We start from the raw sequence: 26944 nt of genomic DNA on the forward strand, positions 1-26944 counted from the left end.
TATTAATTCTAAGAGCACTACAGAGCAAAATAACTTAATAAATTTTCATAAAGTTAAGCGTGCCAAATATTACTGAGCAAGTCTTATTTACTAGGAGAAACAAAATATCTAATGTTACTAAGTTGGAAGACTCTATTCTTCAACTTGGTGCGAGGATGCAGTGGGATCATTATAGGAATCTCTTAGAAGTGAAATAACGAGAACAGAGTGAGGAAAGCATCGCTCAACTTTCACTGTTTAGAGGAGCAATTGGGAAGAAGTGCGGCCTCTCACCAGAGGTGGTGTTCTGGCGCTTTGAAATCACAGTTAAAGTAATAAGATTTTATGGGGTTGTTATATGAAGGAGTTCGCTCGAACAACCCACACAGTTAAGCAGCTGGTGCATGTTCAAAGAACGGCCCTCATAGACATAGCTTAGAGATGCTTTGCGGTGGATCTATAAATACAAAATTTAGCATCTTTCATTATAATGATGATAAATTTTAGTTAAATTTAAATGACAAGTCATTTAATTAGCAATAAAACATTATTATCTACTACTCCTCAGGGTGCCACGCATAATTCAAGTATAAACAACAGAAAACATAGCATCATATAACAAAAACTCTCCGTAGTTTAAAAAAGGGCACCTAAATGTAGAAAAACCAAATTTTTTTTTATATATTTTTTTTACCCTAACCAAGTGTCAAAACTAAGCCGCTTGTGCTATGCAATACTTTTTAGAAAAAGCAGCAACCTTTTCACTATTTCCTGTGTTATACAAAAACCATGACCGGTCAATTGTCAATAATCGCCTCCTTGCAGGCAGCCACTCACTTTGCATTCCTCCCTCCCATATACATTTGTATCGCGAGTTGTTACCCACAAAAACAAAAATAATTTTTGTTATTGACGAATGAGAAAAACATGTCTTTTATTAAGTTGTTATGCTGCCTGTCGCCGCACCAGTTGTGGGAATAATAACGAAGTGAAACGACACAACAAAGTCAACAGCTGCAGCAAATATTGAAAGCGCTTCATGCCACTGCGAGAGAGTGAGCATTTAAAAAAGTATCGAAAAATGAAATAAAATCTTATCTGTTTTGCTACTTCACTGAGAATGCGCTCATGCACTCAGCAATAGCTCGTTAGTTGTGTGTGGATGTTTGCATTCATGGCCCCGCATACATTTACTATTTTTTCACATTTACAATCAATGGCAGCGCGCATTTAAATGTTACGTATACGCCATGTGCGCCATGAAGGTATCGACAGCAAGCATTGAATTGTCGAATTTGCAAATCGATGCAATATTTTGATTGGAGCGCGAAAACAAAAGCAATATGAATAAAGCTAAAAGTGCAAATATTTATAAATAACTGTATTTTGGGTGCAATGCTGAATGGCGGACCAAAATATATAGCATGTGTAGCAATTGAGCGAATTACTCTTAAAATTTCACATGACAGAATTTTTTTTTCTACAAATATTGTGAATAATTTTTTAGTACTTGGTGTGAAGGAGTTGCCAGATGATGAAAAATTTACATAAAAAAAAAAATATAATAACAATAATAAATAATTGAAATTTTCGACTAATTTATCATAACTGGGTTATATAGCATAAAAAAAAGTTGCCACTTAATGCAAATTTTACAGCAATTTCTCACAACAATAACATAAAAAGATTGCCATATGATGAAAATTGTACCGCCAAAATTAATAAAAATAATTTCAGTATTTATTAATTTCTCACTACTGGCTTAAATAAGATAAAAGGGTTGCCATATGATGAAAATTGTTGTGCCAAAATTAATGAAAATAATTGAAGTATATATTTATTTCTCAGATAGAAAGGATCCCATATGAAAATTTTAAGTGAAGAATTAAAAAAATATTTATTCAAATATTGTAATAATTTTACGTTTCTGGCTTAAACAAGATAAAATGTTACCACATGATGGAAATTTTATTGAAAAAAAATTTATAAAAGTTATAGGAAGACTTTAGTACTATTTTAACTGGTCTAAAAAAGGTGTATGTCTAAAATTTATTTAAGAAAATTTAAAGAAAAGAGTTGCCAACTGTTTGGCAATTTTAAAATTCACTTGTTAGAATTAAAAAAAGAAAACATATTTAAATTGTTAATAATATATATTGAAATTTTAAAATATCAATAATTATTCGCAAATATTTTTAAGAAGCGTTGCCACTTGAACTAAAAAAATTATTAATACAATAAACGTATGAATAAATATAATAACAACAACAATTTCATTGGTGAAAATTTAGTAATTTAAGGCAAAATTTTTTTTGATGTTGCCACCTATTTGAAAAAAATTTAGTTCAATAAGCATATGAATAAACTTGTATGTAATAACTATTACCATTTTATTAACAAAAATTCGGTAATTTAAGGTACACAATTTTTTTTGATGTTGCCACCTATGTATGTATATAAAATTGTAGTTCAATAAATTTTATAAAATAAATCGAAATACAACACAAATAACAATCGAAACATATTTGTGTAGGATTTGCACTGAACTATATTTAAGAAGAAATTGTGTGGGTAAATGCTCAACGGTATAAGAATGTCAATTATGGAAAATAGTAGTTTTTAATGAGCGTTGCCAGCTGTTCAAAATATTTTATCAAACTGATTTCAAAAATAAAAAGGTATAAGCAATAAATATAACAAGTTAGTGAGAGTTTAAAAAAAATATTTCTGAAGCGGGTTGCCATCTATTTAAATAATTTAATTCACATAATTAACAATTTTGAAAACTATAATAATGAACAATAAATCAAGCCAATTAATAAGAGGTTCCTAAAAAAATATTAATTAAAAGCGTTGCCACTTATGTATTTTTAAATAATTTAATTCACACAATTAACAATTTTGAAAAATATTATAATCAAGCTAGTTAATAAGAAGTTCCTAAAAAATATTTTTGAAAAGCGTTGCCACCTATTTAAATAACATAATTCACATAATTAACAAAGCTACAATGTGAGTATTAAAGTGATTTCCTTGAAAAAGTAATTCCGAAATATATTATTTTTTGTAGGGTTGCCACCTGTTAACCTTTTCAACTCAATAACATTAAAAAATCAGTGGTATTAAAATAGAATTATCCAACTAAAGAAGCTTGAGAAGACTTATAATTGAAAATAATATTACGGAGGGTTCATTTAGCCACTTCCGTCTGTCTGTCCGCCTGTATATACCCTAACTAGTCTTTCCAGTTTGGAGGTATTGATCTGAAATTATGCAGACGTGCTTTTCTCCGAAAACACTACTCATTTGTCGGAATCGCCGATATTGGACCACAATACATACAAACTGAGCGATCAAAATGAAGTTATTGTATGGAAAAATTTTATATTAAACAAGATATCTTCACGAAATTTGGTATGGACTATTTTCCAAGGCCAGTCGATAATCCTTGCAGATATTACCTGAATCGAACTACTACAGCTTATAGCTGTCATATAAACTGGCCAATCAAAACGAATCGCTTATACCGAAACCTTCTAATTTGACAAGATATCTTCACGAGATTTGGCACACATTATTGCTCAAAAACAGTGCTACAAGCTCCGTACAAATTGTTGAAATCGGATGACTATAGCATATAGCCGCCATATAAACTGATCGATAAATATGAAGTCTTTGTACGGAAAACTTTTATATTTGACGAGATATCTTTACGAAATTTGGCACGGGTTATTATTCAAAGCAACGCTACAATCTCCGAACAAATTCTTCAGATCGTACGACTATAGCATATAGCCGCCATATAAACTGATCGATACAAATTAAGTCTTTGTACGGAAAACTTTTATATTTGACGAGATATCTTCATGAAATTAAGCTTAGGCTATAGTGAAATGCAACAGTACAATATCCGGACGTATTGTGCGAATCAAAATGCTATAGCATATAGCTGTCATACAAAGCGACCATTAAAAGTCAAACCGAAATCTTGTTATACTTCTTTTTATACTACCATTACTCTATTATATATTTTCATATAACTGGCGTTCTAATACGAGAATTAATATAACTTATATTCAAAGTTCACATCTCAATACCACATTTTGTTGTAATTATAGCAGACTTCTCTTCTCTCTTAAAATAATACTGCAAACCATAAAGTAATTACTCAAGCGAGAAATATACTTACATATATTTCGGCCGCAAAAATATTTGTATTTTTCTAACCCCGATCACATTTGTTATTTAACACTTTGCCAATTCTATGCCAGCACTCAACATAAATCAAAAAAGCAAGCAAAAGAGAAAAGGGAAAAGGGAAAATTGTGACAGAACTCGACAACTTAATGAGCGGGCGAGTAATAAGGAAAGCGCATAACGGAAAATATGTATTTTCCACGCCACAAACAAAATGAAATAGCGGAAAAACAATAAACTTGAGCCAGCTGTCGGATAGCAAGTCAACAACCGTTACTGTCGCTGCTGCTACGGCTCCTCTACGCTGCCACAGCTCCTAACGCCAGCCAGCATCCGTTCAGTTCATCTATCAGCGGCAATGACAGGCACGCCACATTGACGCGACGCTCGGTGCATTCAATCGTGTCGCTGACAGACAGATAGACCGACAGGCAGACGTACGGACAGACCGGCAGATAGACGAACAGTTAGCTCTGTCTAAGCAGCTGACTCGCACACTCACTGTCGGTTTGTTGGTCGCCTCTGCTTTACTCTGCGCATCTGTTAGTGTGTTTGTTTGGTAGTTGGCAGTCATTTTGCTTTTTCTTCTCCTTTTGGTTTGTTGATTTAATTCGCCTTATTCGCTTGTGTTCTTTTTTCGTTACTTTTCTGTTTTTTTTTTTTTTGTTTTTTGTATCTCTTACTAATATTTTGTTTCATTTCTTGTTTTCTCTACTTACTAGTAGCCTTGAGCTTCTCCTATTTAACGTAAGCTTCCATATTTGTGGAGTAGCTTTATCCTTTTCGTTTACGTACAAGTTGAAGTTACTGTCCTTGCATTGTTTGTAAGTGTTGTTGTTTCTCATTGGAGTATGCTCTTCGTCCACTCGTCCGTAAAATATCTTCTTATCATCGTGTTTCATATTATCTGCCACTGGGCGGCATGTCCTTTTCGCTGTTTCCATAACAGACTCCAACAAGATTTATACCCCTTCGCAACAGCAGTGTGTATTCACTCCAACCACTCACCGTTATTTTCATATTTCTCAGACACACATTTAACCAGGACCGTTAGAGTGTCCTGTATATGAATTGTAACAACTTTTGTATAAATAATATAATACATATGTATATAGTTTCTAAAGCATACTAATATCCGGTTTCGGTTATCATGATTGTTTTCGTAGTCGCATCTGTTCAACTGTTTTGTTTATTTGTATTGTTATTATAGTTGCTCTGCGTTGTTGTTGTTATTTTGTGTATTATCTCAATTTGCTGCATTACAATACCGTTAACTGTGATTAGTCACATGTGTGTATATGTTTGTACTTGAATTTCGTCTTGTCATGCAAAGTGCTGGCAGTGATCACTCCGCCCCACAACCAAGCATATTGGCTGATGAATTCAGTAATTTTGACATCTCCAGGGGCAGCAAACACAAAACACTCGTCAGTTTCCAACAAATACACGACTGCATATTATCTCATTTGAGCAGAATTGCTCGTTCGTTTGTAGTGTAGGAAATTCGCCTACATTTATGAGCAAATTCTGTCCTATAGTTCATACCCTGTAGGAAAATTTTTAAATTAAAGCAAATTATTTGAAGGCTGTGAGCTAAAAACAATTTCAGGAACTTTCAGTTTCGAAAAGAAAAAATAAAGAAACCAATAAGTGAAACAAGAGGTCTGAGCAATGATTCTGGTTCCGTGTTTAACCGAAAATCGTCACAATCATCCCAAAAATCCCGTCGTTTACGACGACTTGTTTCACGTAGACGCCTCAAAAAAGCCAAGTAAGATTCTTTGTTGCCGTTTGACACTATAGAACGAATTCATGGTGAACTGCACCTTTCAATCACAGCAAAGGATGAACTTCACTTGGGTTTTTGACCGCCTTTGACGTGGTTTCTTTGGTTTCGGCTCATTCTTAAGATTGTTGGATAGTCTCGATATCATACTCATAAACCCATGTCGCGTCACAAGTAACGTTTATCAATATAAGACTTTTGTCTTTTTGACTTGTTGTCAATCACCTCTTTTGCGACCTTTACTCGACTTCATAAAATATTTAGATCTTTTGATATTTGGTACGAGTCTAGCATTGACACGCTTCATACCCAAACCAATAACCAAAACAGTAACCAAAACAGTAACCAAAACATTAACCAAAACATTAACCAAAAGAGTAACCAAAACAATAACCAAAACATTAACAAAACTATTAACCAAAATATTAATCAAAATATTTTGAGCCGATTCCTAGCATTTCAATTGAAAAGTTAACTGTCATGGATGACGCTACTAGAATTAAATTCAAATGAGGTTAGCCCTAATCTTAAAAAGTCGCGTGTATAAATTTGACAGCTGTCAGATCATTAGTTTGTGAGTTATGTCATTTTGAGTGCAAAAACTTTTGTTATTGTGAAAAAAATGAATAAAAAAAAAATTCGCGTGCTGATAAAATATCGTCTTTTGACGGGAAAGAATACAGTTGCCGCAAGAACTTAACTTGATCACGCGTTTCCGGACACTGAACAGGGAAAATCAAACATTACGGATTGGTGTGCTAAGTTTAGACGTAATGAAATGACCACCAGGACGATGAACACAGCGGACTCCCAAAAGAGGTTGTTACCGACGAAAACATCAAAAAAGTCCGGAAAATAGTTTTTGATAACCTTAAAGTCAAGTTGGTCGAGATAGCAGACACTCTACAGATATCAACTGAACGAGTACGTCATATAATTCACGAATATTTGGCTATGAGAAAGCTCTGTGCAAAGTGGTTGCCGCGCGAACTCACTTTTGACCGAAAAAATGACGAGTTGATGATTCGGAGCAGCGTTTGGAGATGTTACAGCGTAATAAGCCCAAACTTTTGCGTCGATATCTGACAATGGATGAAACATAGCTCCACTTTTTCTCTCCGAAGTCCAAACGAAAGTCATCTGAGTGGACTGCATACGATGCATCGCTCCAAAGCATGGATAACGCAGCGGTCGGCTGGCAAGGTTATGGCTTCTATATTTTGGGATACGCATAATAATTTTTATTGATGACTTCACGACTTTCACTGGGTGCTTTATGCCACTCAAATACGCATATTCGTAATAAAGTAGACTCCTCGAAATGCTTTTGCAAGATAAAACCTTCGGGTTGTAAACAAATATCTGACAAACGCGCACTAGTTATGGAATTCAAACATCAATATTGAGTCAACATCTCTATCAAAAATTGTTTTCAATGATTGGTTCGACATTTTTTCCTAAGATAGGATTTGTCTCGATATTATACGCAAAACAGTGGGCACATGAAGTCCGAAGTCGGCTTTTGGCGACCAAGTTGCGGCTGGGCCTTTGTGTTCTAAGGTAAAATTCAATTTAAAGAAAAAAAATAAGAGGAAAAACTACGACTATATGTATTATCCTTCTCATCATCATATACATGTACATATATCATAAAAAATATGAAATATCACAGACTTATAGTATTTAAGTTACTTAGAGCTCCCCATATTCGGTTTTATGTTGAAATATTATTCAAAGAGTATTTAAATAACAGAAGTAACCGCTTCCAAAATTGTAAAATATTAAAAAAAAACTTTGATAAAATATCCCTATGGCTTGAGAAAGGACGTTGTTAACATATTTGTAGGTAGTATAAATTCTTCCTACATGCATTTTGGGTTTCTTCATATGACAAAACATATCTGTGTGTGCTCATTCGAGTGAACTCAGCTAACAACATCATTGATGGTTGCAGAGATTTTCGGAAATTTCCGCTAACATCAGCCATTGTTACGTAAGCTTCCGACTGTGCAAAGTAAGAGGCGTGACGTAAAATCAATAACAGAAGTACAAAGAAAGCAACTTTGTTTCATTTTTCTCCTTTAAAGTATATTTCTTAAAAGGTAGCTTCAAAAACACACACAAAAGTGAATAGCAGGTGGGATAGCATAATAATAAAGACATATGTGAAATATTCTGAAAAGGTCTTAAACAAGTCTTTAGCGGTATAACATTCCTGGTAGCGTAGCTATCAAATCACCGGTCAAAGAAGAGTCATATCTTAAGACTTCCGTTCAGAATCCAAGACCGAAATAACCTTTACAAATAGTGGTAATATCGTTATAATTTTCAAAACTCACGTCGTGTGGGATCTGCATTTATGAAACATATTTCTGTGTACATAAAAAAAAAATAAAGAAAAAAGAAAAAAGAAATTTTAGAGTTCGAAATGAAGACTATGCTGCAAAACTCTGCATTTTGATTGCTTACAGAAAAAGGTATTATCTGATATGATTTGCATTACGTCATAGTTGATCCTTCTTGATCTTAGTCTCAAATTTTAACACGAGCTTCTTAAATATATTTTTCAGTAATTAATCGAAAATTTTTTCTAACCGATAAATATTTTTTATTAACAATTTAAAACCAAAATTTTGGTTAAAAATCGATTTTTTTTGAGAATTTTTTTTTTTTGAGAAACCGCCATTTTGTCAAAAAAATTTATTTTGCTTATTCCTTCGATTTGCTTTACTAGATTTAACATTATTTTAACGAAATCTGTTTGGTTTTTTAATTTCAGAGGATCCAGTTCAGAGATATAGAGGTCACCGCAAAACGTCTTCTTTTAGAAAAGCTCCCAAAGATTAGCTGCAGTGTCTTCCCAAATAAATATTGTTACTAGTTTACCTTAAAATACAGTTAAAACATACCATAATATGTGTATAAAATTTTCTCAGAAAAAATGTTGGGAAATTCGTTTTTTTCTATTTGTAGATCTGATACAGATACCCCTTTAGGGGGCATTCTAGTATAGAAGACTAATTAGCAAATAATTTTTGAAGTCAACGTCTACCATAAATATAAATTAGAAATTTCAAAAATTATGTGATTTCAACCATCTTAGCAATTAGAAACCAAAAACACAATATTAATCTAGAATAATGTCGCAAGGTCTGGTTAAATGGAAATTTTTTTTTTTTTGCGAAATGGCGACTGCCTGAAAAAATAATTTTTTTTACACTTTTTCACTGTTTCGGAGTTTTAAAAAATTTTAAAAATTGAAATTCAGTTATAAGGATAGTTCCGAATATTGACAAGTCTATAAAAAAGACTCTTTAAAATCTTAAGGTAAATGCGTCCAGTAGAACCTGTGATGGTCCCTTGGAACCTGTTATGGGTATAGTTTTGAAAATGACAGTTTCGAGAAAAATTAATTTGAAGTTTTCTGCTGTTAAAGTCGCCGAACCAGTTTGAATGACGGGTCAGCGAAATACCCATATATGCGAAAATAATTTAAATTTTGTAAAATTCTCTTCCAGACATATTCTTCAATAGTTAAAATTTGAAAATATAAAAAAAAAATATTTTTTTTTATTTCTAGACTAGAAAACCCCTTAAACGTGAAGATGGCAGACGACGTTTCCGTCAATCAGTTCCAAAGGCAAATGTTTAGGACTTTTTGGTTCCCCACATGGATATCAATCGTTTAAATAGGGAATGGTTCTCATAGAACAGTGCTATAAAGCAACAACGTGTGAAGCCGTCACTTAATCTGTACGACTTTTTGGTAACAGAATATGTCAAGAAATGACTCGTCAAATAACCACTTAGGTCATGTGATTTGAATTCCTACTATGACTACCGTCTATATGGGACAAACATAAAAGTATTCGTAGGAGGAGGTTGAGGTTGTTATTTACCTAACATTTTGACCGACACTAAGTACCACAAAATTAGTCTACAAGTATATTTTGCCATTTCATTATTTATGGCATATAATATTCGCAAAAATTGTTATATACTACTTCTAATACAGTCTCCATATATTTTCAAATATTATATGTATAAATGAGCAATATTGATTTTGTAATTAAATTTCCATTCAACATAATTACAATTACAATTTTGGTGGCATTAAATCATGGAGACGCATTATTAACTGATAACAACTGTTCCTACCCAAACATTCTCAATTACAACCACGTGCGTGATGAGATTCCAATAATCTGCGCTCTTCCATCAATGTCAGTTGCTGTTGCCAACATTAGTTTGCATTTCATTCAGCTAAAAAACGACTCATCAATCTTGAATATGTAAATATTGAGTTAGCAATTAACTAAATTATCTTTAATCAGTGTGAAAGCAAGTCGAGAAAGGAAATTATTGACGCCGGTTGGTAGATATTAAAGTGAGCAATAAGTGCTCGACGGAATAATTTAAAAAGTTTCTGTAATCAATACCGAAAATAAAAACAAGAATGTCGAATACTATGATTGTATCGAAGCTAATATCGACAAATAAAAAAATTTTCCATACAAGAACTTGATTTAGAGACCGCTTCACTTAAATTATGGTCAACATAATCGGCCTACTGAGCGTACTTTACGAAACACCATCACCCATCTTGAGACACAGCATTCATTATTGGATAATATTCGACCGAATAGACCACATCCAACACGCGATGAAGAAAATAATGCAGCCGCAGCTGAGAGTGTACACGAAGACCGAGGAAAGTCGATTCGGAGCCGTTCGCAGCAACTCGGACTGACGTATGGAACGGGTTGGCATATTTTATCTCGAGATCTAAACTTAAAGCGTACAAAATACAGCTTATGTAAGAACTGCAGCCATTTGACCTTCCCAAACGACATCGCTTCGCTCTATGGGCTCTTGAAAAGTTCCAAGACGTTTCCTTGCAAATTTTTTTAGCGATGAGGTAAATTTCTGGTTCAATGGGTATGTAAATAAGCAAAATTGCCACATTTGGAACGAAGAGCAACCTGAAAAGATTCTACGGCTGCCATTTCATCCAGAAAAGAACACTGTTTGGTATGGTTTCCGGGCCGGTAGAATTATCGGTCCATATTTCTTCAAAATGATGCCAGTGAGAACGTAACCAACAATGGCGACCATTATCGCGCATGATAACCGACTATTTGTTGCCTGAAATTGAAGCTCTTGATCTCGGCGACATTTGGTTTTAACAAGACGGCGCCACTTTCCAGCCATTGTATCAATCAAGGGATTTATTGAGAGAACACTTCGGTGAGCAGATAATATCACGTTTAAATAATTTTAAAAGATGCCCGACTCTTTCTTCACTTAATTTTTCTCTTCGTCACTTCTTTCTCAGAAAAAAACGAGCTCTCCTCACTGTCCTTACTCAATTACTTCCAATTATGCCGTAAACGAGCTTCGGCCTCATTTGTGGCTTAACTATTTTAAGTTCTCCATTTAATAACGCATTTACCAGATTTGACAAATCCATAAATTTCTAAAATGTCCAATTACCAGCAGCAAATTTCTAGTTGCCTTTTGATTTATATCCGTTATGGCTCATTACTGACTGCTCAGCTGAGTGCTCATAGTGATCACTACTTAGCATTTTATTGCCATTTAATGGCGCACACCTAGGCACAAATCCTTAAAAGATATACCACCGACCAGGCAAATAATGTCACTGATTAAAATAAATTGCCAAGCAGAGAGAGAGAGTGGCGGTGCTGCCACTTAAATTGCCAATTTAAAAGCTAAAATTCGCGCATAAAAGTTTGCCACTGCTTTATTATACCGTTAGAAGGTTCTGCTTTGCGATACAACACTTTGCACTGGCTGCCCCCTCTCGCTGGTGCAAATGTACGTACTTGATACTATCCATTAAATTAACACTTCCGGCAAGGCTAAATTTATTCAAATATTTGTATTCCGCACAGAAATTTTACGATCGAATTTTAACGCGAACATAAAATTTTGCGAAAACCGAAGAGAAAAGCAATGAAAATTCGCAGAGTAGTGAAGGCGTCTCGAACGCGCTGAAGTGACGGGCATGACATTGCGTTTGATGAGCGTTTGCGGGTGAGTTGCTTAATGCATTTGTGCAGTAAAATGAGTTATGAAGTTGGTTGAGACTTTTAAATTTTTTTTGTGCTGCGGGAAACTGGTGAAATATTGACGTTAAGGATGTTTTATAACTTTCAAAATATTCAACCTGAAACACTTTTGCAGAGAGACATGAAAGTGGTAAAGGGTGGTCCACTTCAAAGTTTCCTACTTTTTTAAAGAAAGGATACAAATACTTCAAATTTAATCGGAAAAGCTTTTTATCATTCGAAAGAACATTCTTTGGCTTTTATTTTTGAAGATTATCTCTTTAAAATGTTGGCCGCGGCTACGTCTCTGATGGTTCATCCGTTGAGTCTGGTTTTCGATGACTCGTTCCAGCATTTCTACTGGTAACTGGCGAATAACACGAGTGATGTTTTGATCCAAGGACCGAATCGAAGTGGAATTGTCCGCATAGACTTAAAAATTTATATTTATTCACAGGAAAAAGTCTAACGGTGTGATATCACACGTTTTTGATGGCCAATCGATCAACACAAGACGTGAAAATAACTGCTCACCGAAGTGTTTTCTCAGCAAATCCATTGATTGATGCGATGTGTGGGAAATGGCGCCGTCTTGTTGAAACCAAATATCGCCGAGATCACGAGCTTCAATTTCATTCCAGGCATCAAATAGTCGGTTATAATGGCGCGATAACGGTCGCTATTGTCGGTTACGTTCTCACTGGCATAATTTTTGAAGAAATATGAACCGATGATCCACCCGCGATACCGGATGGAGTTTAGTCACGAGGTCCATAAGGAGCCCTTTGGATGCCTGCGCTTGAGGCGAATTTTAACAGACTCTGTAACCACACTATCGATACATATAGCCCTCAGGCAGTCTCTCTCACTTTTTCTTCCACATTGTGCTTTCACAGTACTTTGCTGTTGAAGACTACCTCAAGGTACTTAGTGCGGTCCATGAGAGAGAGTCCGATGATAGAAGTGAACCTCCATGAAGGAATTTTTTGCTTTCTTGTAAACACAAGCAGATCCGTGTTCTCAGAGTTCAACCCCAGACAGGCTTGCGATGCCCAATTCTGGAGTGTATTGAGGATGGTGGTCAAAACACTGCTAATATACTTTAATGTTAAAGCTTCAGTAGTTTGGGAGATATGTATGTGAACAAAAACCTTTAAAGGGAGATTCGATGGAGGGCACGCCTACTTTTTCAAAATTTAAACCGTACATGATAGACTCCAAAGATAGACATTCTTAGATTGTGGCTTACTTATATCACTTTATATATTTTCGATTAACGTAATTTCGGAGGCGTGATCATTGACCGATTTGGGCTATTTGCAATACCAACTTCTTCAGAGTGCCGAAAAAGATGTGTCCACATTTTATCAAGATATCTATTTTTAGTCTAGTTAACTCAGACATAAACATATATAATAGCTCATCTTACTTCGTCATTATACACTGAACAGTGTATATTAACTTTGTTACTAAATTTAATGATTTAGCCATGATTGTCTGTCAGTTTGTATATACATGAACTAGTACCTCAGTTTTAGAGATATCGAACCGAAATTTTGTACATGCTCTTTTCCTTGCAAGCAGTTGCTCATTTGTCGGAGCCACCAATATCGGACCTCTATAGCATATAGCTGTCATACAAACTGAATGATCGGAAGTAAAGACTTGTATGGAAAACAGTTTTATTTGGTTTTATCGGAATAATTTCCTTGTTCAGTTCGACTTACTAAATCATATAGCTGCCAGACCATATAGCAATGTCATACAAACTTCAAAAATGACACATTATTTTTCAAGACAGCGCAGTAATCTCCGAAGAAATGGTTCAGTTCGTACTAAATCATAGCTGCCATACAAAACCAACCAGTTTTATTGAAAAGTTTTTTATTTGGCGAGATATCTTCACGAAATTTGGCACACATTATTTTTCAAGGCAGCGCAATAATCCCCGAAGAAATTGTTCAGTTCGACTCACTAAATCATACAGCTGCCATACAAACTGACCAACCAAAATGAAGTCATTGTACTGAAAAGTTTTTATTTGATGAGATATCTTCACGAAATTTAACACATACTATTTACAAAGGCAACGCTATAATTTGTGAAGAAATCATTTAGATCGGTCAACGGATTCATATAGCTGCCATACAAACTGACAGATCAAAATGAAGTCCTTGTACTAAAAACTTTTTATTTGACGAGATATCTTCACGAAATTTAGCACATATTATTTTTCAAGGTAACGCTATAATCTCGGAAAAAATCGTTCAGATCGGTCCAAGAAGTCATATAGCTGTCACACAAACTAACCGATAAAAATAAATTCCTTGTACGGAAAACTTTTTATTTGACGAGGCGAAGTTGGCGCTTTTTATATAAAATATCAAATTTTGTTATATAAAATGTAACTCTGCATCTATTCTAATGTATTTTCATTTCTCTTCTTATACTCTTTGGCAACATGAGTAAAAAAAAATATTTTAAAATAAAAAAAACTTTAATTTGATTTCCTTAAATTTTTTTTAACAAAAATTGATTACATTGAAATTGAGAGATAAAAGTATAAGCACAAAACAGTTTCACTTGCGCATTGACCCACATACACGCATACACACACGCGCAGTTAACATAATTCTAAAGGAAAGTAGAAAAAATTAAGCGGAAAAATTCTAGGAAATTGAAAAGCAAGAGCATTAAGTGGAGCTAGGCCATTGTTGCACATACGCGCGCACTCACACACACATTCATATAGGTGTGCAAGCATTAAAGCAGAAATTTCTACAAAGTATCCTTGTACGTGCTTGCAGCAAGGTACAACGGGGATCATTTTACAACTGTAAAAAGATGCGAAAAAACACGATGAAATCACAAGCCGATCGATAACACATATAAGCACAGACGTGTGTATACATATACATATATAAATCTGTGTGTGTGTTCACATCTGTTTCTGCTTTGCGCACTACAATTCCCGCAAGACAAGCGTGAGCATGTAAGGATATTATTAGTGGATAGAGATTTCCAAAGCAAATACCAGCATATCAACTGCTGTCTGCGCGCATGTATGTATGTATGTATGTATTTACACGCATACAGAAGTATGCCACACAAACACACAAACAGTTGTGTCCATTTTTAAGGACGCACATACATATGTACATGAAAGTGAGTGTGAGTTTGAGTGCATGTGTGAATTTTAAAGTCATAACTGCTCCTGAACACACATACATACACACTCGCATACATAAATTCACTCGTTGTGTGTGTGCGTTGACATTTCACTAGTATTAGCCTTCGTCTGCGTTATCCTTAAAATCTCTACGCATGTTCGTTTTGTCAATGGGCATATCTAAGCTGGCTAATAAAAGAAATGTAGCCGCAAATAGCAAGTCGGCAGCTTAGTGGGGCACCAACCGCAGGCTATGAATTTATTTTACGATTTTCTTTTTCTCCCTCTTTTTTTTTGCTAGATAACACTGCCGAGCTGGCAGGATGTAGAGATGTGGCAAGCTATGAATGATAAATCTCTTTGGGGTTTCCTTTGACTTCGACGCACAGAAAGTAAAATTAGCTGGCATAAGCGAATTAAAATATGCACATATGTTTGTATGTATGTAAATATATTGCTTTATGTTATTAAAAATTATTAGAAAGAGCTGAATAAACCCTGCGGTGCACTTGAGAAAAAAAGCATAACACTACAGATACTCAAGTTCATGGCTTGAAAGCAACCAAAATTGAAATGTAATATATTTTTATTAGACACATAAAAAGTATTTTTTAAGAACGAAAAGTACACAAGAAGACATCAACAAATATATGGTTCGGTCTATTGCTTTTCATTATTGCAAACGTTTTAAATGCAAATACTTTTATTAATATTTAACTCAAAGTCACCGTTCTCACACCCTAAATGTAGAGAAAGGTTTGCATTAATATCAATGAGATGCAAAACATTCTAAGAAAAACGTAGCCTACAGTGAGGCTCTGCATAAAAAAAATTATATCGTAGTCACGCACCTAAACGTAGCCTACAGTCAGGCTCAGCATTAAAATTTTTTATCGAAGACACGCACCTAATTCGATAAGCGCATTTTTAGGAATTGCTGCTACAATGTTATTAAAACTCTCTGCGCATTTTTTCAATATATTCTGTTATTAAAAGGATACTGAAAGGAAACAGCTATTTCAAACATGTTCGTCTGTCTGTCGGTCGATCTGTATATAAGCGACATAGTACCTAAGTTTTTAATATATCGATAAGAACCGAATGTGGTCTTTGCGTCCGTCTTTTTCTCACCAAGAAGCTTCTTATTTGTTGAAATGGCCGCTATCGGACTACAACAGCAAAAGCCAGCCATACAAAGGAAACAATTGGAATAAAGTCCTTGTGTAAAAGTTTTTTTTATTTGACGAGGTATCTCTACGAAATTTGATATATTGGGTGATCCAAGTACAGGTACATTTTTCAATAACCTTTTTTTAACAGATCACGTGTTAGTCTCGCCAAGCTGTCATGTTATTTTTGTTCAGTATTGCTTGGCATTTCCTCATGGATCACTCGGACTGGCGTATGGAACGACTTGGCGCATTTTACGTCAAAATCTTAAATTGAAAGCATACAAAATACAGCTTGTACAAGAACTATAGCCACTCAACCTTCCAAAGCGACAACACTTCGCCTTATGGACTTTGAAATGTTCCAAGAAGATCTGAAGATTTCGACCCAAATTTTGTTGAGCGAGAGCCTAAACCTAAAGAGATTCAACAGCTGCCATTTTATCCAGAAAAATTAACGGTTTGATGTGGTTTGTCGCCCAGTGGAATCATCGGTCCACATTTATTCAAAAAAGATCCCGGTTTAATTTGAATCTCGTGGTCTCGGCGAACACTTCGGTGAGTACGTAATTTCACGTTTTAGGCCGGTTAATTGGCCACCAAGATCGTGTGACAGCTCACCATTAGGCTTTTTCTTGTGGCGATAAGTAAAGTCTAAAGTCAGTGCAGTCAATCCCGCTTCGACTCAGGCTTTGTAGCAAAACATCACGCGTGTCATTCGCCAATTAACAGTCGAAATGCTCGAAAGAGTCATCGGACATAACGGATGGACCATCTGAGACGTAGTCACGGCCATCATTTGAAGGATATAATCTTCAAAAATAGAAAATTACAAAGAATATTCTTTCGTAATTAAGTTTAAAAAAAAAAAAGTAGAGAACAGCGAAATTAATCACTCTTTAGATTTTGTTTCGAATAACTGTAGTAAATAGCTGCCGTAAAAACTCGCTAGACCAGAAATCATTAAGAAATTTGGTATGGATTATGCCTAAGGCTGGGATGCCATCTCCAAAGAAGTTGTTCTGATCGGATCTATAGCATACAGCTGTCATACAAACTGATAGGTCGGAGTCAAGTGCTTGTATAGAAAACTTTTTTCGAGATATTGTCGAGCTTTGTCGAGAAATCTTTACGAAATTTTGCATGACTTATTGTTCAAGGCAATATCCAAAGAAATTGTTCAAATCCACACCACTAATTGAGGTATCTCTAAAACATGCATTCAGAACGCATCAACTGCCTTTTCACGTGTCGAAAAACGTTTACTGATTAGCTTATTGTTTACGTACGGGAATTAAAAGCAGGAATTTGTAGTCAAGAAAGGACGTTGGATAACACAACAAATCAATGTTTTGCTCAAAAATGCAGTTGATGCAGTAGATGTGTGAAAGTTTGCATTGTCGTTGTGAAGAGTGATCCGTTTTCGGCAGTTGATTTTCCTGATTTCTTGCAAGACAAATGGCAAACTAACCTTATACCACTCAGAATTCACTTTTCTACGTTGTTCCATAAATCCAGTTGTTCCAAAAAATACAGGTAAATGGCTTACTTGGAAGTGCTTCGTGCGTGAACAACTTTTGTTGGTTTCGGCTCATCTTGAAACACCCCTGCAGTCGATTGATCTTTACTTTCTCAGGACTTCATAGACGTGTTTCGAACTACAGATATCGTATTTTTCAACATTTCTTTCGACACGGACCCTTTTTTTACTTAATGTATGCAGCTCCAACTAATGCCTTTAATTGGCGAAATTTCACGATAGCTCATATGACGATCTTTCAGCATCAGTTTGCGCACAGTTTCCAGAACAACAATTGATTTTGGACGACCTTCACGAAACTGGTCTTGAACCAATTTACGAATTCTATTGAAATCACTATATCATCGACACTGGCTCTTAATGGAACTTCATCGCCAAAAACTGAATTATGTTCATCGATACACGCTCGATGAGTAAATCCATGTTGAAAGTTCTAAAAAAAAATCGCTGGCAAATATTTGCGATTTAATTAAATTTTTTGGCCAAGGTGAATATTTTAAGTTACTGTAAACAACACAAATAGCGCTCGTATGTTAAAACGTTTTGAATAAGTATGACATCAAAAATGTCAAACTTTATAATAAAGTTGTAAGTTGGCAGATTGTAGAACTAGGGTTGCCAGATTGCAACACTTGCGTTGCCAGATTCCAATACTAAGGTTGCCATAAAAAGCATTTAAACGGCAAACAATGTATACTACTGACCGATAAAAGTTTTCCTTACAAAATCTTGTATTTGTTAACTTTTTTTTTGTTTTCACGGGAATATGTCGAAATTTGTGTCTAAAAAAATTTTTTTTTTTAATCATATATATGAAAAATCCAAATCCGAATAATGCTCTGAATTTGGTGGAATCTGAAGGGCGTTCAGGATTATGAGCTTCTAATTATACTAGGTGAAATGATTAATGAGGAATACTGCCGACAAAAATTCATCAAATTGTGAAGAGCGATTGCCGAAAAATGTCCGAGCGAATAGACAAGTGTCAAGATTTTTCCAAAATAACAACGCTCAAACGCATTTTTCAAGACCGGTTAAAAACTATTTGGAAAATTTCGTCTGTGAAGTTTTACGTCACTCTTATTACAGCACAGACCTTGCCTTTTCGGAATACCGTATGAACCGGTGCAAGCAAAATCCTCTCACTGGATTACGGTTCACATTATAATAGAGTATCAAAAAATTTGCTTGATTCATTCTTGGCTTTTTCGCCGCATTTTCTTTTGGGATAGGAGTCCAAAAATGTCCAAAACGATGAGAAAATTCTATAGCTTCAGATTGGCAATACTTTTAATAATTATATGCTAGATGTTTTTCTTAAAAAACGTCCAAATTTTCAAAAAGAAAGTGCACGAATTCAATTCTTGAAATATATAAAATGTACGCGCAAAATATGAAACCATAAAAAATAAATATTTTGCAGACCAGTGTTATATATAAAAGCATTTCCTCAGCTTACATGCAAAAAATATGCCAAAAGTACCGCAAAAGTCTTAAATTTCAACAACAATTTTGAGCTGCCCTTGCTGTACGCTGCTGTTTCATACACTGGAACAGGTGCTACATGGCGTATGCGCAACATTGTGTGCTTGCACTTGAGAGGAAGTAAATTTGTGTGTTTGGCACGTGGTTAAATTTTTTAGTATAGTACTTACTGCTATAAGAAAGTATCGTTTACACACAAGCAAGCTGGCAATCCACAAGCATTTGTCTCGAGTGCCGCTTGCCGCAGGCGAAATAGTTCCTCACCAACACACGCGCAATTATTAAGTCGCACATTCATATTCGCAGTATGTGTGTGTGTGTGTTTGTGCTTTGCAGCAATTTGTGAATATTTAAGCGAGTAGACGTGCGTAAACTGCGCAACTGTTTTCTTACGTGGCTTTTTTGAATTCGAAATTATTCGAAATAACTGTAAATGTGTTGGCAGCATTAAGTTGAGGCGTCAACACTGCATATGAATTCTTAATTTTATTACACACACACACACACACACATACACAAACATATTTATATTTGCGCAAATTTACACATTTTTGTGCTGAAGTTATGTCAGTTTTCACTTTTAATTACAGCAAATGGCAGGAGGCAGGAGGGGCCAAGTACAAATTATTCACAAAGTATTCCTGGTAAAGCATTTTAGCTGTGAAAATATGCATGAACACAAACTCTGGCAAATTTGCAATTGTATTATAAGTTTAAATGTAATTAAATGTGATAAATTTGAAATGTTAATGACAAAAATGTTGAGTTCGTGCGTCAAAAGGGAGACCGTGTATGGGGGAAAGCTTTGAGTAAGTAAATGGAGAGCTTCTTAGAGGAGTGGAAACAGTGTTGCAAATGATTAATTTTATTATTGCGTGGAAAAATTTTCAATTGGAATATTAATATAGAGTTTTGATGGCGATCCATAATGTCGTAAATTCTTACTGACAGATAGCTTAATCAACTAGAAACTTTCTGATGCCTACATTTAACTTATTAGTTATTATTTTTCAACTTGATTACAAAATTCTAATACTCCAATTCAATTTTTATAAACATCAAAACACGACAGTCGTTTCAACGCTTCGGATACTCGCGTCAGTTTGAAGCTTCAAGTGAACCTATGCTGCTTCTCCACTTGGTTTTAGCGCGCCAAGAAGGTCTTATAATTTTCTGCACCCGAACAACACCAGCTACTTTAATCAACACTGACAATTGTGCAGACTCTTTGTTTCATTTTAATCACAGCTTCCACAATGTGAAAGGCACATTTGGAATTTGGTATTACTATTCAAACGTTCTTATGGCCAAGTGACATCGCAGCAATGCCGTCGCTTCCGATTGGCAAGTCGGATGCAAACTCTTTTTTTTTTTTGTGTTTCGTGATTATTTTAATAGAAACAAGAAAAATAGCTATAATAACCTTAACAGTTGCTTTTTTAGGCATAAAGCGGTATACAACTATCACTATTTTAATTTTGATCGATCAGTTTGTATGACAGCTATATGCTATAGTGCTCCGATCTGAACAATTTTTTCGAATATTATAGCTTTGTCTTATGCAATAATTCATGCCAAATTTCGTGCAGATATCTCGCTATATAAAAAAGTTTTCCATACAAGGACTTGGTTTTGATCGATCAGTTTGTATGACAGCTATATGCTATAGTGCTCCGATCTGAACAATTTTTTCGGATATTGCTTTTGCATAGCCTTAGCCTTAGGTAATAATCCAAGCCAAAATTCGTGCAAATATCTTTTCTAATAAAAGTTTTCCATACAAGGACATGATTTTGATCGTTTAGTTTGTATGACAACTAAATACTATTATGCTCCGATCTGAACAATTTTTTCGAATATTATAGCTTTGTCTTATGCAATAAGTCATGCCAAATTTCGTGCCGATATCTCGCTATATAAAAAAGTTTTCCATACAAGGACTTGGTTTTGATCGATCAGTTTGTATGACAGCTGTATACTGTAGTGGTCTGATATCAACGATTTCAACAAATGAGTAGCTTTTAGAGGAGAAAAAGATGTGTGCAAAATTTCATATCTATATCTCAAAAACTTAGAGCTAGTGTGCGTATATACAGACAAGCGGACTCAGTTTGGCTCGCCGATCATATACAAATCTATGCTCAAGAAGTGTTTAACGTCGCTATGAATAGCATCGAGTGTAATTTTGATAAGACTGATATGCTAGCAAGGAAAGGCACCACAGAACCGATATCAGGAGAACGGGTGCAAGTCGGTGTTCCCGTATCCTCTCGTGTTTTACTACTAGATAGCTGGGCTTCGCGCCGGCTTGGCCAGCGCTGGGCCACCATCGGCATATGTGCTGTCTTGAAAGACTTTTGGTCCAAGATTGATCGCAAGAGATCTAGTAATCTCCTTTCCCCAGAAAGGCCAGTCTCTCCTTAATTATGTGGCTTTGAACAGCTCATTGCTCTATTAGCGTCCATGTTGTAAGACTGGGAATCTTAACAGATGCCATGTGCAGAATTTGTAGGCAAGAAGATGAGATGAAAACAACACAACACTTTCTTCTTGACTGTCGCGCATTTGGGAGATCACGACTTGGACACTTGGGCGCGCACTGACGGGAATGAAAAACTAAGCAAATTTGTATTGCTAATTTATAAGTTCGAACGCAGGAGTTCTTCTTCTCTTTGGCTTCATAAAGGACTACATTAAGCAGTCCAGGTGCGATCTCTCTAGATCAGCCATCTAACCTAACTTAATCTAACCTATTTTCTTTAGTTTACCGGGTACCAATATCCACTATTTTTTCGACAAATAAGTCTATATTTCTTTTCCAACCATATCCAAAGTAAATTAAGTGAGGAGTTCCATATTCTTACCACTTTATTCCACAGCTAGTTAATTAAGCTGCAAAAATATAATGATCTGAATCGGTTTTCGAATTCTGTACATGTCCTTTCTTGTATCATGTAACGAGTTCTTCTGAATCCAGTCTCGATATTCTCATATGCGATGACGGCATCAAATTTTTCCAGCTTGTCAATGAAAAGTGGCAATTGAGGTCTAACTTTCCTATAATAGAAATGAAGCTTCGATAATTTTCCATTATAAAAATCGCCTTGCCTTATTTCAATATGGTAACATTAGCAACAGTCTTTTAAAAATGTGAATAGTTCAAGAAACTCGCTGTTGTGTCAGTATTTCACCGTGGTGAAGTACAGCTCCCGGCGATTAAACGTTTCGGCTACTACAAAACAACGCCATACAAGCGGAATATAAACAAGTAAAGAAGGGCTAAGTTCGGGTGTCACCGAACATTTTATACTCTCGCATGATAAAGTGATAATCGAGATTTCATTATCCGTGATTTACATATTTTTCAAATACCGTATTTGTGTAAAGTTTTATTCCGCTATCAACATTGGTTCCTAATGTATATGTATATATTATACAGAGAAGGCATCAGATGGAATTCAAAATAGCGTTATATTGGAAGAAGGCGTGGTTGTAAACCGATTTCACCCATATTTTGTACATGTCATCAGGGTGTTAGGAAAATATTATATACCGAATTTCATTGAAATCGGTGGAGTAGTTCCTGAGATATGGTTTTTGGTCCATAAGTGGGCGACGCCACGCCCATTTTTAATTTTTAAAAAAAGCCTGGGTGCAGCTTCCTTCAGCCATTTCTTCCATAAAATTTAGTGTTTCTGAGGTTTTTTGTTAGTCGGTAAACGCACTTTTAGTGATTTTCAACATAACCTTTGTATGGGAGGTGGGCGTGGTTATTATCCGATTTCTTCCATTTTTGAACTGTATATGGAAATGCCTGAAGGAAACGACTCTATAGAGTTTGGTTGACATAACTATAGCAGTTTCCGAGATATGTACAAAAAACTTAGTAGGGGGCGGGGCCACTCCCACTTTTCCAAAAAAATACGTCCAAATATGCCCCTCCCTAATGCGATTCTTTGTGCCAAATTTCACTTTAATATCTTTATTTATGGCTTAGTTATGACAGTTTATAGGTTTTCGGTTTCCGTCATTTTGTGGGCGTGGCAGTGGGCCGATTTTGCCCATCTTCGAACTTAACCTTTTTATGCAGCCAAGAAATACGTGTACCAAGTTTCATCATGATATCTCAATTTTTACTCAAGTTACAGCTTACACGGACAGACGGACGGACGGACAGACAGACATCCGGATTTCAACTCTACTCGTCACCCTGATCACTTTGGTATATATAACCCTATATCTTACTCTTTTAGTTTTAGGGCTTACAAACAACCGTTATGTGAACAAAACTATAATACTCTCCTTAGCAACTTTGTTGCGAGAGTATAAAAATATTTCCCAGTGAATAAACAAAAATTTCATTGAGAGAGGTTATACTGTCACAGCAATCAGACAAAAAAAATAGAATGTCCGCTTGGGCTGTTCTCGTAACTGGCACGAAGGCAAAGTTCGAAAAACCTTCTTTCTCAAATTTGAAATTAACATAAAAGTAAGAACGTGCTTAGAACCACATTGTTTTTAAGCCAATCTATCTAGTTGAATGTCATTGACAAATGGCGAATCACCTTTCGTTCACCTAATTTTCGCCTCTTAGATTATTATTAGGTTAGGTAAAAAATTCTAAATTCTAAATTCTCAAAGTGATTTTATTTGAACACCTTAGAATTTAATTTAAGTATATATTGGCTTCAGCTTCGACTGCGTAAGTCCAAAGGTCGTAGAATGGATTCTCCACTTAAACCGTCAATAATGTTAATCACTGAGTTTCCTGCTTTCCCACATAAATCCAGTTTTCTGCATTAATTCAAGTACTACAACTTATGTTATACGAAGTAGTTTTGGGTTCGAAATCAATTTTCCAGAAATTTATGTTTTGGCAGCAAATAATCGATACGAATACTAATTGAAGAATTTTCAAGAATCACATCGATAGCTTTTATAGAGCTTACATTAATTGCCATAGACTGCATATTCACAGCTTGCAGTTGCGGTGGCCTCCTTAACTTACAGCGGCTTTGTGTGATATTTCCGTCATAGTTGATGTGTATTAATGTAATTTACTTTATTTACCGCCATGTTACTCTATTATATAATGCCATTATGTATCAAAAACCTATATATTTGAGAAATAAAATTATATTCCACAAAAGGCTAGCAAAATATGTGGAATTTGCTTAAAGCAGAAGAGGAAAATGCCAATTTAACGACTGAGAACAATTTTAGGTTTAATTAATTAGTTAACAGCCTCATTATATATAACATGTTTATATAACTACATGATATTAGCCAAAAATCAATTAGTAAATACAAACATGTCAAATACAAAAGCTGAAATTAGCTGAAAATGACAGCACACTATTTGTCAAACAGATTACTCACAAGTACAACCTAGACGTGAAAAATATATTGGTTAGTCGAAAAAGTTCTTTCGTATTTTGTAATAGATGACGTTGCAGCCGCATATTTCCAGTGCTACCAATCACATTGTGTCATACCATACATTGTTGGAAAGGTGAGATTTTAATTAAATTCGGGAAAGTTGAAAAAAAGTTACAGCTGCTCAAAAATGAGTGAAAATAATAAAGAAATTCGCTATATTATGAAATTTAAATTTTATAAAAAAGAGAAGAATGCCACGCAAGCACCAATGAAATTTGTGAAGTTTATGGAGATGATGCTGTATCAGTTCGTGTAGCACAACAATGGTTCGCTCGCTTCCGTTCTGGAAATTTCGGTGTGAAAGATGCACTTCACTCTGGTCGACCTATCGGTAAAGATGTCGATGAAATTATGGAAAAGATTGACCAGGACCGTCTAATAAGCAACCATGACATTGCTAAGGAACTTAACATTCATCATCGAACGGTTTTGAAACATTTAAAAAAGGCTGGCTGCAAGAAGAAACTTGATGTTCGGGTACCACATGAATTGTGTGCGAAAGATTTAATGGACCGAATTAACATTTGCGATTCTTTCCTGAAACGAAATTAAATCGAATCATTTCTGAAGCGAATGGTAACAGGAAAAGAAACGTGGTTAAAATACGACAATAATGTGCGAGAAAGATCATGGTCTAAGCGTAGTCGCAAAGCCAGTATTGAAGCCTCGAAAGGTTATGCTGGGTGTTCGGTGGGATTGGAAAGAATCATCTACTATAAGCTGCTCTGGCCTGGTCGAAAGATTGATTCTACATTTTACTGTCAACAACTGATGAGATTGAAGCAAGCAATCGCAAAACAACGGCCAGAACTGATTAACAGTAAGGGCTTCGTCTTCCATCAGGACAACGCTAGACCACACACATCTTTGATATCTCCGCAAAAACTGGGAGTGCTTGGCTGGGAAGTTTTGATGCATCCACCACCATATAGCCCTGACCTTACACCATTTGTTTCGGTCAACGTAGAACTCCCTTAATGGAGTAAAGTTGGCTTCAGGAGAAGCCAGTGAAAAATACTTGTCGCAGTTTTTCGCCGAGAAACCAGAAAAGTTTTACACTGATGGAATATTGTCTCTAGCCGAAAAATGGCCAAAAAAGAGCCCTCATTTTCTTCAACGCGTAGTTGAAAACGTGATCGTTCTCCAAATACTTTTGTCACTAGATATAATACCATTGCCAAATAAAAAAAAAAAGGTATGCCTAGGTCTATTGACCTTCCGAAAAGTAAATTACAACAATCACGCGTAATAAAATTTCCTCAAAAACGAACCTTGTTGATACATCTATGAGCTGATTTTCGGCCACGATCTATCTGGTCAGGAGTAACAAGGCCTCAAGGGTATTCACTATTGTGGAAAGAAGAGTTAACGGGCGATAAGACTCCACTGGGTTAGCGGGTTCCCCACGTTTCTGTAGAAGAAAAATTATTTCGACTTTCTGCACATCGGGTATATGAAGAGTGGTCAGCAACTGATTAAGAAACTTGGTTAGGTATTTCACTCTCGTCGGGTCTAGATGCTTTACGACGACTTCGACACTTTGAACCTTCTCATCAGTCAAAGTAAGTGGTAAAATGCCTTGTGTAAACTGCCGCTTAAAATAGATCGTGCATTTTTTCTGCAAACTTCGGCCATTTTGTCCGCTTATGCTTATGATTTACACAATCCTAGTAATATTGGACTTGTCAAAAGCTTTTGACACAATCAATCACAGAACACTAAAATACACCGAACAAGCAAAGCTACCTCCAGGGCTGAAGAGATGGACCATGAACTAACTGAGCGGTCGGCAATCACTTGTACTATTTCGAGGTCAAAATTCTAAGTTCAGGAGAATTAACCAGGAAGTTCCACTGGAAGGTATTCCCTAATCGCTACGGTTAATTCCAAAAAAAATACCAGGAATTTCAATCAGCTCATGCTCAAATAATTACACGTTATTAAAGTCAGGTAATATAAACTGATGACATGCGTTCAAAAGTCAACGGCTACCTCTCCGATCTTTCGCGCTTCTCATCTGCAGGGAAACTAACACTCTCCGCAACTAAATCTATGTTCCCACGACCGTCTGCGTCTACGTATCCGAAACGGACTCGGGTTTTTTATCCG

The 26944-nt window shown here is 35.5% G+C and overlaps 1 protein-coding gene across 1 annotated transcript in view; it reads right to left on the reverse strand.

The window, feature by feature from the left end:
* Window positions 1-26944, reverse strand: part of LOC126762443 (uncharacterized) — a 442132-nt gene that overhangs the window by 380947 nt on the left and 34241 nt on the right. The gene's annotated exons all lie outside the window — the stretch shown is intronic.

Source organism: Bactrocera neohumeralis, chromosome 6, assembly GCF_024586455.1.
Source record: "Bactrocera neohumeralis isolate Rockhampton chromosome 6, APGP_CSIRO_Bneo_wtdbg2-racon-allhic-juicebox.fasta_v2, whole genome shotgun sequence".
NCBI lineage: Eukaryota > Metazoa > Arthropoda > Insecta > Diptera > Tephritidae > Bactrocera > Bactrocera neohumeralis.